The sequence below is a fragment of the Pongo abelii genome, chromosome 1 (genome assembly GCF_028885655.2).
Source record: "Pongo abelii isolate AG06213 chromosome 1, NHGRI_mPonAbe1-v2.0_pri, whole genome shotgun sequence".
NCBI lineage: Eukaryota > Metazoa > Chordata > Mammalia > Primates > Hominidae > Pongo > Pongo abelii.
Window position 1 is genome coordinate 229934143 of NC_071985.2, and position 17242 is coordinate 229951384.

The 17242-nt window shown below is 51.3% G+C and overlaps 2 long non-coding RNA genes across 3 annotated transcripts; one reads left to right on the forward strand and one right to left on the reverse strand.

The window, feature by feature from the left end:
- Positions 1-440: 440 nt before the first annotated feature.
- LOC129052264 (uncharacterized) lies at positions 441-12062 on the reverse strand. Of its 2 annotated transcripts, none has more exons than XR_008517235.1 (3): positions 11678-12002; positions 10966-11194; positions 441-1037 (listed from the first exon to the last, which is right to left on the reverse strand). It is a non-coding gene; the product is annotated as an uncharacterized LOC129052264 (long non-coding RNA). The 2 variants fall into 2 exon arrangements; XR_008517234.1 differs by lacking the exon at positions 441-1037 and adding an exon at positions 8246-10291 and having other exon boundaries at positions 11678-12062.
- A 64-nt stretch (positions 12063-12126) lies between these two features.
- LOC129052261 (uncharacterized) lies at positions 12127-14644 on the forward strand. The gene is made up of 3 exons (XR_008517233.1): positions 12127-12519; positions 13168-13215; positions 14564-14644. It is a non-coding gene; the product is annotated as an uncharacterized LOC129052261 (long non-coding RNA).
- Positions 14645-17242: the final 2598 nt, after the last annotated feature.

A 17242-nucleotide genomic window follows, 5' to 3' on the forward strand; every position in this document is an offset into this window, starting at 1 on the left:
TCAGAGGGTGCAAGCCCCAAGCCTTGGCAGCTTCCACGTGGTGTTGTGCCTGCAGGTGCACAGAGGGCAAGAGTTGAAGTTTGAGAGCCTCCACCTAGACTTCAGAGGATTATGGAAATGAGTAGATATCCAGGCAGAAGTCTGCTGCAGGGGCAGAACCCTCATGGAGAACCTCTACTAGGGCAGTGCAGAGGTAAAATGTGGGATTGGAGATCCCACTCAGAGTCCCCACTGGGGCACTGCCTAGTGGATCTGTAGGAAGAGGGCCACTGTCCTCCACACCCCAGAATGGTAGATCCACTGACAGCTTGCACTATGCATCTGGAAAAGCTGCAGGCACTCAATGTCAGCTCATTAAGGAGCTGTGCAAGGCCATGGGAGCCCACCTCTTCCATCAGTGTGCCCTGGATGTGAGACATAGAGTAAAAGGAGATTATTTTGGAGGTTTAAGATTTAATGACTGCCCTGCTGGATTTCAGGCTTGCATGGGGCCTGTAGCCCCTTTATTTTGGCTAATTTTCCCCTTTTCCAATGGGAGCATTTTCCCAATGCCTGTACCCCCATTGTATCTCAGAAGTAACTAACTTGTTTTTTATTGTGCAGACTCATAGGAGGAAGGGATTTGCCTTGTCTGAGATAAGACACTGGACTTGGACTTTTGAGTTAATGTGGGAATGCACTAAGACTGTGGGGGACTGTTGGGAAGGGACGATTGTGTTTTAAAATGTGAGAAGGACATGAGATTAGGAAGAGCCAGGAGCAGAATGATATGGTTTGGCTCTGTGTCCCCACTCAAATCTCATGTTGAATTCTAATTCCAGTGTTGGTGGGAGGTGACTGAATCATGGGGGTGGACTTCCCCCTTGCTGTTCTTGTGATAGTGAGTGAGTTCTCCGAAGATCTGATTGTTGTAAAATGTGTAGCACTTTCCCTTTCTCTCTATCCTGTGGCCACATGAAGATGTACTTTTTTCCCCTTCACCTTCCTCCATGATTGTAAGTTTCCTGAGGTTTCCCCAGCCATGCCACCTGTACAGCCTGTGGAAAAGTGTAACCATAAACATGGTTATGATATGTTTAAAAGCGTATGTAGCTGGCATGTTTAAAACCACAAAACAGTGCTGAGAGAAATTTTAAAAGGCCTAAATATATGGAGAGAGACCATGGATGGGAGGAGTTTACACTACTAAGCAGTCAATTCTCCACAAGTTGACCTACAGATTCACTGTGATTTTCATCAAAATTCCAGCAGAATGTTTGGTAGGAATTGACAAGTTAATTTAAAATGTTATATGAAAATTTTAAAAGGCTAAGAATAAATAGGGTATTATTGAAAAAATAAAATAAAGTCAGAGGATTTAATCTACCATAATTCAAGATTTACTATAAAGTTATAGTAATTAAGATAGTGTAGTATGAGTAAAGGAATTAAACAAATAGATCAATGGAACAAAGCAGTGACTCCAAAAGTGTGTGTGCATTTGTGCATGTATAAATAAATGTATATGTATGCACATGTGTGTGTATGTGTGTGTGTGTGTGTGTGAACTAGTTTTTTAAAAGGCACCAAAAGAATGCCATGGGCAAAGGAACGTCTTTTCGATAAGTTATATGTAAGTAACTGCACATCTACATGAGTAAAAATAATCATTCACTCCTACCTTATACCATATACAAAAATTAATTCAATATAGGTCATAAGCTTAAATGTGAAAGTTAAGACTATAAATCTCTAGTAGAAAACATAGAAGAGGATCTTTGTGGTCTTGGGGCACACAATAATCCCTTAGGACACAAATGCTCTACCCATAAAAGGAAAAAAACCAATTTCTTATAAATTTAGGCCTTTTGTTCATCAAAGGACAGCAGCAAAATCAGCCATGGAGTGAAAGCCAGTATTTGTAATATATATGTCAGACAAAAAGCCTACACCCTGGATATATACATAAAAGTCTATCACAAATCAATAATAAAGAGACAACTTCCCTCTAAATCTGCAAAAGACTTAACAAGAATAAGTGGTCAAGATATGATTGAAATAAAGAGTAAAGTCGGAAGATTGAGTCTACCTTATTTCAAGGGCACAAGATAACAGAATGCATAACAACCACAGGAAAAGTTGCTCAACATCCCTGACCATTAGAGAAATGCAAATTAAAACCACAGTAAAGAACCACTACACACCACCACAATGGCAAAAATTACAAATCCCGAAAGCCACAGAGCTGGCGAGGGTGTGGGTAGGCTGGAATACTTACCCGTTACTGGTGCATGTGTGGGGATGGTTACACCACTTTGGAAAGCTTTTTGACAGTTTCTTATATGGCTGAACATACATTTACCCTAAGATCCAGGAATTCTTCTAGGTCTATAACAACGATAAATAGGCCCACCAAATACTTGTACAAGAATGTACGTTCATAGCAACTTTATTTGTAGTAGCCAAAAACTAGGAAAAACCCCAATGCTCATCAACAACAGAATTGATCAACAAACTGTAGTATATCCATTCAATGAATTCTACTCAGAAAGAAGGGGAGGAAAGAGGGAGAAAAATAAAGAAAAAATGGCTGATGCATGCAGCCACTTGGATGAGTCTTGAAAACATGAGTGGGATGAAGGAAGCCAGACAAGACAGAGTACAGATGGCATGATTCCATTTATATGAAGTTCAAGAACAAGCAGGACGAATCTAAGGTGATGAAAGTCAGATCAATGGCTGCCTGCAGATGGGGTCGGGAGGGGAGACGGCTGCCAAGGGCAGGGTCTTTCTGGCATGATAAAAATGTTCACTCAATCTGGGTAAGTTTCCGTTGTCAAAATTCAACTAACATTTCATTTGAAACTGTGCATTTTACAGTATTGAGACTATGCCCCCATAAAGCACTGTTTAAAATAACTTACAGACAGGCTGGGTGTGGCCTGTAATCCCAGCACTTCGGGAGGCCGAGGTGGGCGGATCACTTGAGGCCAGGAGTTTGAGACCAACCTGGCCAACACAGTGAAACCCTATCTCTATTAAAAACAGAAAAAGTGAGTCAGGTATAGTGGCGGGCACCTGCAATCCCAGCTACTTAGGAGGCTGAGGCAGGAGAATCGCTTGAGCCAAGGAGGCAGAGGTTGCAGCAAGCTGAGATCACGCCACTGCACTCCAGCCTGGGCAACAGAGAGACTCTGTCTCAAAAAATAAAAAATAACTTAGAAACAAACTGAAGAATGGTATGCAAATAACAACAGAACACAGGAAGGAATCATTCTAGCACAGAAGCTATCTACCCCTTCTTGAGCATCTCAACTTTTCCTGGCACGATGCAACATGCCTGTGTGCATTACCCACAGGTAGTGTACCATAAGCCCTTGGAGCAAGGGGTTTTCCTGGACCCAGAGAGACTCGGTGACTCCCCTGAGATCCCCCGAGCTGTGCACAGTGGCAGAACGAAAACCCAAGGCAGACATGCTGATACCAAGCTGTCAGCCTCCACATTCCTTCCAGGTGCTGGGCTGCTTTCTGTTTCTTTGTGTGAATCCCACAGCAGCCAGCAAGATCACTATGACTGCCCATTTTAAAGGCGATGCAACAGACTCAGAGACGAAGTGGAGTGAGGATGTGAGCCCAAGCCCACCCCGCTCTCCCACTAATACCACCCCTGCTCCCTGCCCCACTCCTCGCCACCACTGCTGTCACCTCCCAAAGGTGCCACCTGTGCCTACCCAAGGCCTTGAGACGCAAACGGGAAAACCCTCGGCAGCTCCAGAGGTGAAGCACAGGTCAGGGATTCTCAACACAGAAAAGGCTATGTCCCGCACTGCCAAGGTGCAGAAGCACAGCCCCTGCGCAGCACCAGGTTCTTGGAGGAGATGCGCTGGCCTATAGAACAATGGGTCAGGTGAATATTGGGCACTATGGCTTCCCCAGGGCTGTATGCGCTTCACTCCCCCTCCAGACTGGGAGTTCTAGCACACCATGCCCATGCCTGGGGTGCACGCCATCCCCAGCCAGTGTCCTTGGATTGAATGGCTGTAGTAGAGTTCATCTGTTGCCCTGTTGATGGCATTTGACAATGAGCAGTGTGCTGAACTGTCCCACTCACTCTCAGGCAGACCACTAGTTCTGAGCCCCCCCAGAACAGGCAGCTTCCCACCCTGTCCTACAGCTGAACTGGAGGAGGGCTCCTAGAGGGACTGCTGGGACACTGGAGGCCCCTGGAGAGGAAGGAGTTTCAAAAGGGAGCCAGTGGCTGGCCCAGGTGCAGCAGGGACGCGGTTGAGGGAAGATAGACCATACATTTGTTGTTCTTGTTGGGACAGGCCACCTGTCCCAGTGAGACAGTGGACTGGCTCCATGCCTCACCCTGAGCCCCAGCCAGCAAGCATCCTGGACCAGCAAGACGCCTCCAATATCTCCTTCCTCTGGGTGGGTCCCAGCGGGAGGTAGGGCCCTGGCTTCTTGGACCCCTCCTACCCCAAATCCGTTGAGAGGACATGGCCCCACCCCCAGACACCCAAAGAGCCACTCTTGCTGTCCCTCAGGCAGTCTGCTCTGTCACGCGGCCCCCGGGGACACTCAGTGACAGGCAGACAGTGTCATCACCAGTCCTTGAGAAACCTCTGGGTCTCAGCTTGGTGGAGAAAGGACGGCAGCCCTGGCCAGGGTGCTGACCAGGAAGTTGTAAGCAGGCAAGGAGTAAGATTAGAGACAGCAGCAGTGTCTAATGGAATTTTCTGCGTGGATGAGTGTTCACAACGTGGCTACTGAGTATTTGAAATGTGACTCCTATGTCTGAGGAATTTAATTTTTTATGTAACTGCATTCATAAGAATTTAAATTTACATTGCCACAGGTGGCCAGGGGCCATGTCCGAGAGCATAGCCTGGGAGTGGCCACCAGCTCTGCTGGGAGTCTCCCCCAGGAGTCTAACTGGTTCCAGGAAAACTCTCTACTCCATCTCCACCCACACTGTGACTGTGCCCTGCCCTTTGCCCTGCCCACCAGGGCTGGTTTTGAAGGTCTGCAGGAACAAGAAGCCATCTCTGGTCACCTAGGGTGGTCTTGGAAGGCCGAGCTAGGAACCTCTCAGAGGAGAGGGAGCCGAGACAGGGGTCCTATGAGAAGGGAGAGGGCAGGGCTGGTGGCACCATATGCTCGAAAGAAGCCACTGCTCCCGCCCGGCTCCCACTCCATGCACCCCATCCTGGACACCCAGAGCAACCGTGATATCCCTAGATCCTTTTCCAAAAAGTGACGAATAAACTGCCCAACACATTCTCCCCAGTCCCTCCACGCTGAGCCCACCTTCTGGTGTGACCGTCACTGGAGTGTGGGTGGCCTCGTGGAGAGGCTGCGTCTGCCCTCCATGGCCGCGGCCACACAGCCCCAACATGGGCTACTGCAGAAAAGTGTTCTTTCCATCCCCACATCCCAGAATACCTGCCAGCTGTAACAGGCCCTGTCTTTAGGGGGCTTTTTTTCAACCCAATTTTTCAATGGCCTTTAATTGGCTTCCATGTTCTCTGGCATCCACTCCCCACAAGCAGACTCTGACTCAGAAAAGAAAACCTATCTGTTGTGAGTCACTCCTGCTGCTCTTTCCCCAGCACACGGGCCCCTGTCATCGGGGCAGACAGGGCTATTTGTCAAGCTCAGGAGAGTCACCAAAAGACTTGTTGTTCCTGCAGGGAAGCCCAGCCAGTGCCTCCTCCAAGCACACCTGAGGGGCTAAAAAACAATGCTTGCCATCTAAGCACACTGCCTCCGTTGAAAGGGAGAGGGGTGCAGAAGAAATGCGGCTTTGATCCATCATTCACACCCCAAAGATGCCACTGCAGTTTGAAAAAAAGCAGGAGAGACACATCTTTCCTTACAGGCGATTGAGACGTTGAGATGGCCGCACACGCCGCTGTCCAGGGAGGAGTTCAGCTTGAACACACTTGGTCACACTGGTGGCGGGCGAAAGAAATAGGGCAGTTGCCAGCCTGGGGACCAGGAGATGACAGCTTCAGTGACAGCAGAGAGGGCTCTGGGCTCAATGGACTCCCACTCTCTCTTCTTTGAAATATCCAAATCGTGGCCATCCCTGCAGGAAAAACATAAGCCTGCATCCCTGCAGCCACCTCCTCGACACCTAAATTTTGATGGGTAACTTTTACATGTGGGTCCAAGCACCAAGAGGGCGTTTGGCTTCCATTAAGGGCAATTTGTACATGTTTTTCTCTTTTACCCAAATGAGTGTTCTTCACCCATGTCACCTCCTCAATCCCCCAGGCATGTACTGGCATCACTGAAGGGCTTTTATCTCGGCCGCGAGGACAGGACAGCAGCCCTCATGACACCTGCAGAGGTATCCAGGGAAGCCTCTCCTCTGCTCCAGCAATGGGCAAGCCTTGAGTCTCCACATTCTGCAGAAAAGTCCATTTTGGTCACTGAGGGAGCTGGAAGAGGAAGATGAACAAGATGTTGGCTCTGGCAGGGTGCCCAGCACATGCAGAGACTACAGGGAAAAGGCCTCTCCTTGGGAATGAGAGGGACACCCAAGGCTCTGCATTTGTGGCCACCTGGCATAGCTCACTGGGGCCAAGAAGAAAAAAACACCAGGTTCAAGTCAGAGGACAGTGTTGCTTCTAAAAAGAGGGCAGAGACTTCAGAAGGGCAGACACAGGAGGGGCTTGGAATCCCCCATGTTGCTGGAAGGGACTGAGACGCCTCTCTGGGCTGTCCACACCTGAACCAGATGCTTCTCACTAGTGTCCCTGCTCTGAGGCCAGCTAGTTCTGCAAAGAACCCACCATCAGCCCAGTCCACACTAGGCAGTTCTGAGCTGTCAGAAACAAAGAGCTTTTATTTCTGCGCTGAGCATTTTATATGTGCTTAATTCTCTGCACCAATCTCCAAATAGCCAAATTCTGACAATAATAATGACAGTAGGAACGGCTGTGTGTTCCTGAGCTCACATCATGTGCCAGGAATTGTATTGAAGCTCTTGCCTGTCTCACTTATCTGACCCTCCTACCCTTTGAGGTGGCACAGTTGTCGATTGCACTTCACAGGCAGCTCAGAAGAGCTGACAAAATATGCCTGACACTCCTGCCAGCCCTCTCAGGTCCCTGCTAACCATGCATGCAAAGGGCCACCTATTTTCCAGTGCCCAGACAAATGCCCCACCACCAGGCAGACTGCCATTCCCAAGGCCCTATGGCTCTTCCACGCCTGTTCTGTGGTGAGGATGTCACCTCCACTGCCAGTCAGCATGGCACCCAAACAAGGCTTTCAGGCTTGGGAGGCACACAGCCTAGGCATGAGTCCCAACTTCGTCACCTCCCCTCTGCCGGCCTGCCTGGACCTCAGCTCCTCCACTCCCATCCTATGGATGCTGCCTGCTCTCCAGTGCACCTCGAGGGTCACGTGAGACCAGGCACTTTGTTGAGAACTGCGTCTGCTGCACATGCACTGATACTGTTTGGCTGTGTCCCCACCCAAATCTCATCTTGAATTGTGGCTCTCATAATTCCCACGTCTTGTTGGAGGGACCTGATGGAAGATAATTGAACCATAGGGGCAGTTTCCCCCATGCTGTTCTCACGGCAGTGAGTAAGTCTCACAAGATCTCATGGTTTTATAAGGGTGGTGGTCTTGGTTCTTATTCTCTCCTGTCTGCTGCCATGTAAGATGTGCCTTTCACCTTCCACCATGATTGTGAGGCCTTCCCAGCCATGTGGAACTGTGAGGCCATTAAACCTCTTTTTCTTTATAAATTACCAGTCTCAGGTATATCTTTATCAGCAGAATGAAAACAGACTAATACATGCACGAAGCCCATCAGCTGCTTCAGCATCCATTCTGCCTGGCAGGGCAGGAAGACCCAAGCCCACGTCTTGGCACCTTCTCCCTAGCGTCCCCGCTCTGAGGCCTGGAAACCCCCTTGCAGGTTTCCACACCCCTGCATGCCTGGGTGGTCTTGAGGTGGGAGGCAGGACTCAACTTCATAGGCAGGGCTCAAGCACCAGACCAGACTGAGGACTCGCTAAAATAAAAACGAGTTGGAAGCCACTTTCCATAAGCCATGCCCACCAGTGTGCCATGTCAGTTTACTGTTGCCATGGCAATACCTGAACATTACCTCCCCTTTCCAGGGCAAGGATCCAATGACCAGGAAGTTACTACCATTTTTCTAAAAATGTATGCATAATCTGACCCTAAATTTGCATGTAATTGACAGTGGGTATAAATATACCTGCAGCGCTGTCCTTGCACTGCTGCTCCCAGCATGCTGCCTGTGGGGTAGCCCAGCCCTGCAGGAGTAGTCATGGAGCTGGAATGTGGTGGCCTCAATAAAGCTGTTTTCTTCTACCACCAGCTGTTCTTGAATTCTTTCCTGAATGAAGCCAAGAACCCTCCCAGGCTAAGCCCCAGTCTGGGGCTTGCCTGCCCTTCATTGGTCTGAGCACCCCCTGTCTGACCAGGGCTCAGAGGGAGATTTAGGAGAGATTTGGTGCTTCGGTCAGATGTCTAGATCCTGTGGTCCTCAGTCAGCTTAGAAGGCAGCAGAGCCTGAGGGCCACGTTGTGGCACAGAATAGAGGCTGGTACGGGAGCTGGCAGCCATGGACCCACCTCTCTGATCATCGCCAGATGGGGATGCCTTGGCTCTCCTTGCTGCAGAGGGACTTAGAGACTGGGGCCTGGACACCCAGCCTGGACCCTCAGCCCTCCTATGATCCTGTAAGTTATATGGACCCTGACCCAGCCCCAGGGGACAATTCTCTGCAGTTTCTCCCTCCCCCATAGCATCCTGGCCACTCTCCCAAGCAGGGACTCCTCTTGGCCAGCTCTTGCCTCGGGCCTGGCTTCATGATCACCACAGCAGGTCCTCCCTCAATTCCCTCATCTTCCATTTCTGTCTTTTCACAGCTCAGCCAGGCAGAAGCCCAGGGCCACAGCTTCCCTGCCCAGGAACCTTGCTGGGGGAAGCATCTCAGGCCCCTTTCTTCCTCCCTTTTGCTCTTTGCCACATCACTGGGGGCCTTCAAATCCCACGACAGATATGGAAGCCACAGATCAGGTGGCCAGAGCCCTCCCCAACAACAGCCTCCATGTCTGCAGGAGCCAGGAAGAAGAGGAAGCCTTGGGGTGGGGAAGACTCATCCTGGGTTCTTTCTGAGAGCCTTGGAGACTGCCCACTCTACTGTGCTAGATGTTTTTCCTCCATGCCTGGTTCTGAGTCACAGTTCACTCAGGTGGGGAGCCAGCTTGTCGGGGGCTCACCTCCCTTCTTAGTCACAGAAGCAAATTCCGCATCCAGAGCACACCTCCTGCAGCTGGGGTGGGTAATGTACAATTATTCTAGTCTTCAGCTGAGGTGTCTTTGCATGTTTTCCCCTTGGACTCTGGCCATGCACACATACACACACCCACACACACACACGTGTGTACATCCTCACACAAGTGTAGGATTTGGGGGATGGATGAACGGAAAGTAACAGCAGGCAGAGGGTCCTACACTTGGATGCGATCCCTGTAGACTGGGAACTCTCACTGGATTGGCCACAGGACCCCAACAAAGCCCCACAACCTTTGCAGGCCAGTGACTGTGCACAAGGGTCCCACGAAGCCCTGTGTTCTTTAGGCAACTGTGTGCACCTGTGCAGTTTGCAGAGTGCTGAGTCCTTTGATCAGACCATCAGGGAGCTCTCCAGGAGTTTCCACAATGAGGGAAAGGAAAGCTCTCTGCCCTTGGGGATACTCAGCCCGTGAGGGCCTGGGGAAGAGATGTTCTAAGGATGGGAAGACTGCAAGGTGGGGGCTGGGCCTGAGGCTGGGCCTGCTCCAGTGGACACCAGCCTGCCTTGGGGAAAATCTCAAAGAACATGAGCTTTCTCTCTCCTTGCTCGGAACAACCCCCTCCTGCCTGGAGCTCACTCAGGCCAGTCCCTGCTTTGAGGGACCTCAGGTGGATGTGCAGAGTATTCCAGGTTGTGGAGAAGGGAACGGGGCATGCAGTGGCTCAGTGGACTTTATAAAGCAAAGTGTGCCACATCCCCACATCCCTGGGGGGATCTGAGCACTCCGGGCCTGACCAAGTACCCATTCACTGGGAATGAGACCGGCACAGCCACGGAGGGAAACCTGCATGCTTCCCGGGTGAGTATTGATGCTGATGGTTTCAGTGCCCAGGCAAGGAGGAAATGTTTAAACATCAAGCTGATAATGAATGCTTTCACTCCACCCAAGAGCAGAATGTAGAAAAGATACTGCTTGAGGATGCAGACTGTTTACTAGTCTTGAATTGTGATGTTAAACTAGTGTGTGAAAGGGAAAGGGAGGGAGAGAGAAAGAGCAGGTCAGAACTAATGGGATACAAGCGGCACTGCAAAGTCTGTACATGAAAAATATGCAGTTGAGACCACTGCCCCTCGGATTCCATGGGAATCCGGTGAAAAACAGAGCACCAGAAAAGGGCAACGTGGGTGCCAGGGAAAGAAACTCTCCCAATGGGAGAGTCCACAGCCTTCTGCAACTGTGCCCCACCCAGCCCCCGGCAGCCTCCACAGCTGGAGTGTCATATCTGCTAGTCCCACAGTGAGTGGAGGGAGATGCCAGCCCCCAGCCAGGAACTGGCTGCAGTAGCAGCCCTCACTGCAGCTCCCGCATGTCCTCTAACTTGCTTCCAGCTCCTCATGTAATCCAGCCTCAAGTGCAGCTCCGGGGATATATAATATAATATAATATAATATAATATAATATAAATAATATAATATAATATAAATAATATAATATAATATATATAATATAATATAATATATATAATCTAATATATAAGAAATGATTACAACATGGACCTTACTTCGGCTTGGAGCCTGTAGTCGGATGAGGAAATGAGGCCATAGAGGAGCAGCAGCAGGGAGATGCAGGAGGAGCACAAGGATCTGACCTTAGGCTATCACTGCGACTCCGTGAACCTCAGTTTACCCACCTGCAATGGGGCTGGTCACCAGAGAATGCCCTTCACAGTGTGTGGAAGCTCTTGGTGCTGGACTCAGAGTAAGCACTTGTGCTGGTCATGGAGGACTAGGTTGAGCTGCATAACAAACATCCTCCAAATCTCAGTGGCTTTGACATGAGAGACTTATCTATTATTCCACTTTTCCACTCTGTCTACAGGGCAGGGGATCCGATTCTGCCAACAATGGAGCAGCCCCTATCTGGGTCATGCCAGTGACATGGCAGTGGCCCAGGGAAACAAAGGAAAGCGAATCACATGCTGGCCCTTTGAGCATCCACCTGGAGCTGAGCCAGGTCACTGCCACTTACACACTAGCCACGCAAGTCCCACAGCCACACCTACCCCCAGGCCAGCAGGGATGCCCCATCACCCCTGCAGGAGGAGGTCTGCTGAACATTGGGAGAGCAACACCCATGGGGTCCTGCAGAAATGAGGGCTGTCTGTCCAGTGTTACTGCAGGGGTGCTGCAGGGGACGTGGAGGGACACGAAGGGGGGCATCTTGAAGGCAGGTCTAAGCTCATCCCAGCTGCATGGTCATCCTTTTGAAAGACACCTATGAGAGTCTACTGGATGCCAGAGACTTTTCTAGAGCCAGAAACATAGCCGTGGACAAACTAGATGATAATTTCTGTCCTCATGGGTGGCTCATGTTCCAATTGAGGACATAAACAATAAACTTACTATGTAAGTGAGGTATAGACGGCCCTGCTGCCCCATAGAACTTTCTGGAACCATGGAAACATTCTCTGCACTACACATCTAACTACTGAGCACTTGAAATGTGGCTGGTACAGGCCAGCCATGGTGGTTCACGCCTGTAATCCCAGCACTTTGGGAGGCTGAGGCGGGTGGATCACAAGGTCAGGAGTTCGAGACTAGCCTGGCCAAGATGGTGAAATCCTATCTCTACTAAAAATACAGATTTCTCTGCACACAGCCATGGGGGCTGGGGTTTTCGCTGAATTACTCAGCGAAAGATGCCCCCACCCATCCAGAGCTCTGCTTCCCCAAGGTCCCTTCCCTTGAAGGTTCAGTGTTCAACCAGCCAGGGCCAAGACTCTGTCATAGTGACCATCAGTGACATCAGTGGTTTGTCGCACCCCAGAGCAGCCACTGTGGCCCCCCCTGAGCCTCTGCCCCTGTCCCCACTGTGGGAAGGACTCTGCCAGGAGGTGGTTCCTGAAGGGAAGCTGAGAGGAGGGCCTGGCCCAGGCGTTGCTTCGGGACAGAGGGGAGAGCAAGGCGTGTTGCTTTTCCTCCGTTCCAACTCAGCTGTGTTCACGGGATTTCAAGGGACATTCTGTGGTTTCCATTGTAAAGGACACCGGTGAAGATGCTGATTTTCCATGAAATGTTTCCTCCGGGCCCTGGGCCTGGCCACTCGAGGGGCAAACAAGGAACTGCTATACGAGGCAAACACGAACCTGTGGCGTCTCAGGATCGTGGGCACCTGCGCTGTTCAGGGACAGCTGAGCCCCTGAAAGTCCTAGCATAGAAAAGCTGCATCTCTTCCCAAAGCAATGGTACAGTCAGAGAGGAGGGGCCTGACCCCGACAGCATCCCTGTGGATGACCAGGACGGGGGGAGCTGGACCCACGGCCCCATTGTCTCTGGGTGACCCTTCACCCAGGTGGTCTCTGGGTTTCCCCTGAAGCTAGGGCTACAGTGCCTGGCGGGGACTTGGTCTCAGTCAGGGACTGGGTCACGGGGCAGAGCTCAACATGGAGCTCAGGACAAGATGCAGGACTGGCAGCCCCCGTGCACACCCTGTGGGTGCCCTGACCCCGAGGCCAGCAGTCCTGGGGCTGCCCTTTCTCACTGGATTGCGGGGAGGGGGGCAGTTCCCACAGCATACAGGGTGAAATTCCAGAACATGAATAAATACAATAAATAAATACTCGAACATGCGGATGCCAGGTGATAAATGGGAGGAGATTGGAAATGATTTTAGCAGCCACGGGCTCAGGCCCAGCTGTGCCTCAGAGGCCTCAGGTGCCTTTTGTCCCGACACAGCCCATCCATCTATGCCACACCTGCAGGAGGCAGAGCCCGCAGGGAAGAAATCTGCATCGCATCCACACCTGGCTTCCCATGAATGAAACAATCCCATTCTCTTGCACTTAAAAGCACACATCTATCTAACAACAGATTATGTGTTGGCTTCCGTGTAGGCCACGCCACCTATTTCTCCAGGCCGGGGTCCCCGCCAGCACTAGCGGGTAAGGGTCTATTTCTTTCACAGTCCGCCTCTGTTTCCCTGGGTGGCTGCCATCTGAACCCAGCACTAGAAGCCCTTCAGTGCCTATCATGGAATGAACTGATCAATGGATCAATCAATCAATTTAGCACTGCTCAGTCCCTAGTGGGACAGGGAAGGGGCCTGAGCAGGAGACGGAAGACTGAATTTCCCAACCAGGGCCTTGGTGAGGGTCACTGGCTGGGGTCCGTGAGGGTCAGGGACCAGACCTGGTACAGACCCCTTGGGGCCACGTCAGCTCCATGACCACAGACAATGCACTGAAGCTCTCTGAGCCTCAGCATCTCCGTCTGTGCACGGGTGTAATTCCCACGTCTCAGGGCTATGGCACAAATTAAGTGAGTGAATATTTGAAAAACGCCTGGTCTGTCATGTATGCTTGGTGAAAGGAAGATGATGTTATATTTCTTCAATCTTCCACCATGCTTTTAATTTTCTGTGTTTCTGGCGCTTTGACCTCTGGGGTCTTACTGACCCTGGAGGAACTGCCCCTCCCAGGCCTGGCCAATTCCTAGAGGTAGTAAAGGACTGGCCTGGGAGCCCACCTTTCCTACCAACCCACCGAGAGCCCACACCCCACGACCTCCTCTATCAGGGTCTCCCCCCAGGGCCACCATCCACCTGCCCTAGTCAACCCAATCCAGGTGCCAGAGAGCTAGGGACAGCGTCTCTCCCCAGAGCCAGCAGCAATTACCCACACGAGCCTTTTCTGAGCCCGCCTACCCTGCCCCGCCCATTCCTTCCCACAGAAACCACAGGGAACAGTGGTGCAGACCACTTCCTCCCCACTAGCCTTCTGGCCCACCCTAGTGCTTCCCCACGTGGCCCCACCTGGTACACGGCGCCTCCTGTTTTCCAGGGATCTGCGAGTATAACAAACTTCCTCCTTCACAGGTCTTTTCCATGTCTGTGTGTCTTACCAAACCTGATTAAAACAAATCCTGGCCTCATCACAACACACCTGTCCCCAACTGTGTCACCCACGTGATGCACACACCTTGCAGGGTGGTCTGGATGGACCGCCATGAACCTCGGGCAAAGCCATATTTCTGGAAGAGGGAAGGAGGAAGGGACAGGATGAGCCACGCTGACTCTACCAGGTGAAGGGTGCAAGTTTCACCCCAGACAGGGCCCACTTGGACTCCCTGACCTGGCCTCGCCCCACCCTCCCCCAACTCCATCCATCAGCCTTTCCCCCTCCACCCGATGTGTAGACAGAAACTTCAGCTGCAGCCCAACACCGCAAATGGGGAATGACTTGTCTATGGCTGCTTTGTCAGGCTTCTGCTTGCTTTTTTCTTTTTTTCCAGAAGACACTAATTCAGAGATGAAGCCCCAGGCAAAAGGATTTATCAGGCAGGATGGAGAATAAAGTACTCTCAGTTGATGTGTGTGTCGACTTGTTGCTTTTAACATCCGGCCAGAGGCATTGGGTGTGGAAAGCGTGGCCTGGGAGAGAAATGACCCAAATCCTGGGGTCTAGGGGCACAATCCAAGGGAGGTAGGGTGTGTTCTGCCCTTGTTTAGTCTGGAGTAGAGCGGGGCCATCCTTGCCAGGGGAGAAAGCATGATAGCATCCAGGATGCTCCATGAAGTCCTGGCCACCTGGTCTGGCCACGGGCATTCTGCAGGCCAGGGAGCAGCTTCCCCCAATCCCAAGCCCTCCAAGACCGCAAAAGGGAAGAGAATCTGCTTGGATAAAGACAACTTCAGGCAATTGGAGTAATTGGGGAGACTGGGATTGTTATCCCAGAATGTTTCATCGTTCTTCTGAAAAGACAATTGGCTGGAAAACACAAGTGGAAAAATCAATCCATGTATTTATCACCTCTGGGAGCATTTGTTGTGAAAATAAACTCCCTGGAGATAAGAAGGGAGATGCATTTAACATCGATGGGACATTCGCACTGGCCCAGCAGGTCTGAATTGGACATTAGAAATCTTAAGGAATTATAAGAATCCAATTTGGCATTTTGGAAGAGGCTTAGATACCTAATTGCAGGCTTTATTGTCTTTTTGCTCTGACAACCACTTAGAATGTTGCCTTTAGCTCATGTTCCCTATAAAATCCTCCGTAGGACAAATTCGTTGCTTTTATTTGGGGCGATGTTTGCTCAGTAACATAATTATTTCCATGTATACTCTGAAGGGTGAGCTGTAGGCCACCCCCTCCCCAGTCCCACTCCTTGCCAGGGGTAGGTGGGGAACTTGGAGGCCCAGTCCCAGGAGACACGTGAGCAACGTCCTTTCTTTCCCCACCATCCCAGGTCCTGCACAGAAAATGCCCACCCCCTCCTCATTCACCACTCCAAGCTCAGCCGCAAATGCAGTGTCAGCAAGTGCTTGGAACTCAGAACACATTCCCTGTAGGAGCGATGTATGGCAGGGTGGTCCTGGCCTGTTTCCCTGACGGCTCAGGGATTTGCTCATGGTGTCTGCAGGGAGCTGTTAGCTCTGCCTCAGAGTGAGCTGTCTCTCTTATCACGTTTCCTGGGGAGAGAAGGTGAGTCCCTCATCCTCATGGCCATCTCCCCTCCTCAGCAGGGCCAGTTTAGGGGTCCTAAGCCCACATGCTGGTAAGGCCACAACACCTGCACGCTGCATGCCAGGTGCATGGGTGCATGCCTGGTGCACGCCTCCTGGTTCTCTCCCTGATGTTGTGAATCGTGCAGCCGAGGGCAGTTGGTGTGGGGAGGGGGCTCCTCCCACTGCCCTTTGCTGGGTGAATTCGAAAGTTAACACCACAGTCTGGAGGAGGATGACCCTGCTTCCCAGGGCTTGGAGGCCTCCAGACTCCCTGAACAGGGACTTCCTTCAGGAGCCCTCCCTCCCTCCCTCCAATGCCCTTGCACTGCTGTATCATGCAGCTCTCCATATGGGCGCCCCCTTGCCTGGCCCCTTTCAAAAGACAACACCACAGCAGGCTGTAAAACTGCAGGAGGGATAAGCCCACACAACTGGCCTGGTGCATGTGGAGCACACTGCGCTTCCTTACATAGACATCTCTGAGGTGCCTTCATCATAAACACAGGCTCTTGACCCACCCTTACACCTGCCCGAGACCTCACCTGAGGGGACCCTCCACTCACATTTCCACCTGGGCACCTGACGTCCCCACTGGAGGTCTCTGGGTTCCTGAAAGCACAAGGTGGGGTGAATGCTCCTTGCCCACCATATGCTCCCCAAAGCTCTTCCACCCAGCCCACTGCAGCCCGGGCCCTGGCAATGGCAGCTCCACCCACTGATCATCCGGCCTGGAAACTGGGAGTGACTTTTGATGGCATCCTCTTCCTCAGCCTCCACTTCCAATCCCTTCCCTTCAGACCCCATCTCAAGCCTGCTGCTCTGTCTCCATGCCACATCTTCATCCAGGGAACCAATCCTTCTTTTCCACGTGACCACAGGACCCTCCTCATTGGCCCCCTCACATCTACATCTGCTTCTTCCAGTCCAGTCTCCACCTATGATCTTCCTAAAGCAACTCAGATCTGGCCACTCCTTTGTGTGGCAACCTCACAAAGCTCCCACTGCAGAAGAGCACACCTGAGCACCCCCACACCTGAGGGTCTGCCTGTGTATCACCTCCTGACAAGGGCCCTCTGCCCCTCAGTTACAACAGCATCAGCTTCTCCTCACCTACTCATTCCTCCTTCTCTCGCCAACCTCTTTTCCACCTAGGGCCATGCACATGTGGCCCCACAATCTCGGAACGTCAGCTCCCAGCCCCCATTCTTCCCAAGCAGTTCCTCTTGGTCTTCCTGTTCTCAGTACATCTAGAAGAATGTTTGTCACACCCCCTCCTGGCTTTGTTTGATTCCTTTCTAATATCCACCACACTTGAAGTAACTCTTTTTATCTGTTTATTCTTAGTCCCTGATGTGGTTTGGCTGTGTCCTCACCCAAATCTCATCTTGAATCATAGCCCCCATAATCCCCACATGTCATGGGAGGGACCCAATGGGATGTAATTGGATCATGGGGGTGAGTTT